The following is a 2902-nucleotide window of genomic DNA, read 5'->3' as shown; positions in this document are numbered from 1 at the left end:
GCCAATGACTGGAACGAATTGCAAAAATCGCTGAAGTTGGAGACTTATATCTCCCTCACTAACTTTGAACATCAGCTATCTGAGCAGCTAACCGGTCGCTGTAGCTGTACATAGCCCATCTGTAAATAGCCCATACAATCTACCTACCTCATCCCCATATTGTTTTTATTTACTTTTTTGCACACCAGTATTTATACTTGCACATCATCTGCACATCTATCACTCCAGTGTTAATTTGCTAAATTGTAATTACTTTGCTACTATGGCCTATTTATTGCCTTACCTCCTCACGCCATTTGCACACACTGTATACAGACTTTTTTCTATTGTGTTATTGACTGTACTTTTGTTTATCCCATGTGTAACTCTGTGTTGTTGTTTGTGTCGCACTGCTTTACTTTATCTTGGCCAGGTTGCAGTTGTAAATGAGAACTTGTTCTCAACTGGCCTACCTGGTTAAATAATGGTGAAATAAAAAATGTATAAAAAAGGTACACAAAGGTATAAATATATAATCTCTTCCTTTGCATATGTGGTTATTATTCTACTCACTGGATATTATTTTATTGAGCTCTGCCCCCAACCAGAGGTACGTGTAGTCTGGCTGTGAGTTATCACATCCCACAGCTGGTTAGACTGGAGGATGTTACGGTGCTGGTGGAAAGCTATGGCTGGCAACAACATCTGACTCCGTACTTCAGTCCGCTGCCACAGTTCAAGCAGTACCAGCACTTCAGGTGAATATCATTTTCATTGCATTGTATGAGGTTATTCTTCTTATCTAAACCTGGGAGGTGAATTGATGTGCAAGGTTGTAATGTCCTAATTTGTTAGAGATGTTTCCTGTTTTACAGCTTCGATGCTCTGGAGCCTTGTGTTGTTGTCACCAAGGAGCGTTCGGAATCAGTCGGGACCAGGTTTCAGCTGCTGCGCAACGCTGACATCCTTCCTCCAATAGATGGTCCGCCTGTACAAGCACCACCTGGACTGGACACAGCTAGACAAAGTTATGTTTTTGAGAAGATCCGTGAGTTTTGCGACGAAGAGGCTATGGACATCACATGCCCTGCACCAAAGTCAGGTGCAGGACAAAAGAAGGCTTTTTTTATCCTCCTGCTCAGCAACTTTACCCTGATTGTATGTATATGAAACACATCTCCCTCGCTAGCTTACCCATTCAGTAGGCTGTTTACCCATTCAGTAAGCTGTTTACCCATTCAGTAGGCTGTTTACCCATTCAGTAGGCTGTTTACCCATTCAGTAAGCTTTTTACACATTCAGTAGGCTGTTTACCTATTCAGTAGGCTGTTTACCCATTTAGTAAGCTGTTTACCCATTCAGTAGGCTGTTTACCCATTCAGTAGGCTGTTTACCCATTCAGTAGGCTCAGTTTTCCTGATGACGACATCCATGTTTTCCATGCGGTTCAGTTCCTTTTCAAGTCCTTCCTTTTAGTGCTACAGGCAATTGTCTGGGTGAGTGAACCACTGGTGTGATATCTGGGTATATTTGTATGTGATGAACTCCTGGAAAACATTTAAGTCCTGTGAATAAATCTTCATATTCAAAATGTCTATCGCTGTCCTTTGTTCAAGCTTGAATATTCTCTGTATTAAGCCCATTTGCAGACAAGCTGATCTTCCAAGTATTGCAGGTACATCTTGTTCTATCACTTTAAATTCCAGATCAAACACCTTCTCTTTGTATTGACATTTGAGTGTTTTCTTGCCTTTTTGCTCTATCTGGTGGCCAGAATACATCACTAGCTTGCAGTTGGACGTTTGCATGGAATCGTGAAAGTCTCTCATGGACAAGACATTACATGGACAAGACATTACGCTCAGCTCCGGTATCCAGTTCAACAGTAAGTTTCTGGTTGTTTATTTATAGTGTTTCTGTCCACTGCTCTTTCTCAGTATTTTTCTCATTGATATCCACTAGCTGTGCTACACACTCTACTTCACTGTTTCAGTTCAGTTGTCCCAATGAACATGTCCTCATTTCCAGTTGTCATCTCCCTGTCAATGCTGTGAATCCAAGTTCATCAGATGTCACGGGTCAAGTGCAAGTACAGCTGATCACATGTAGTAATTACTAACAGCGCCACCCTCAGGCACTCCAGGTAAGTACATGTAAATACATGACAGTTAGCATCAAGCTAGCGAAACTGTTAAACATTATTTTCTGGTGACAAACAAACTTTGCTGACATGTTTCCAATCGTCCACATGGCTGGGAGAACCTATTCAAGTAAGTAAATACATTTCGAAAATGTAAAAAATATATGTTTTATTAGCTAATTAGTTACAGTGCAGGCTAACTCAAATGAGCTGCTAACGTACACTACCGTTCAAAAGTTTGGGGTCACTTAGAAATGTCCTTGTTTTTTAAAGAAAAGCACCTTTTTTCCATTAAAATAACATCAAATTGATCAGAAATACAGTTTAGACATTGTTAATGTTGTAAATGACTATTGTAGCTGGAAACTGCAGATTTTTATGGAATATCTACGTAGGCGTACAGAGGCCCATTATCAGCAACCATCACTCTTGTGTTCCAATGGCACGTTGTGTTAGCTAATCCAAGTTGATCATTTTAAAAGGCTAATTGATCATTAGAAAACCCTTTTACAATTATGTTAGCACTGCTGAAAACTGTTGTTCTGATTAAAAAAGCAATAAAACTGGCCTTCATTAGACTAGTTGAGTATCTGGAGCATCAGCATTTGTGGGTTCGATTACAGGCTCAAAAACAAAGTACTTTCTTCGGAAACTCGTCAAAAATGTTTATTTTTAATTTACAGTCTGTAGAGGCTATGAGAATAGAAAGGTTCAATACTTCTGTGAAGCATCATTGCACAGTTGAAAAATATATGGCAAATAGAAATACAAAATGGATGGTGT

At 39.7% G+C, this 2902-nt stretch overlaps 1 long non-coding RNA gene across 1 annotated transcript; it reads left to right on the top strand.

Moving 5' to 3' along the window:
• Positions 1-500: 500 nt before the first annotated feature.
• Positions 501-1574, top strand: LOC115202785 (uncharacterized). Its single transcript, XR_003880058.1, has 2 exons — positions 501-737; positions 855-1574. It is a non-coding gene; the product is annotated as an uncharacterized LOC115202785 (long non-coding RNA).
• Positions 1575-2902: the final 1328 nt, after the last annotated feature.

This window comes from Salmo trutta, chromosome 12, assembly GCF_901001165.1.
Source record: "Salmo trutta chromosome 12, fSalTru1.1, whole genome shotgun sequence".
In the NCBI taxonomy this organism is placed as follows: Eukaryota; Metazoa; Chordata; class Actinopteri; order Salmoniformes; family Salmonidae; genus Salmo; species Salmo trutta.
The sequence above is the reverse complement of the archived record's forward strand: the minus strand, read 5'-3'. Positions and strand labels throughout refer to the sequence as shown.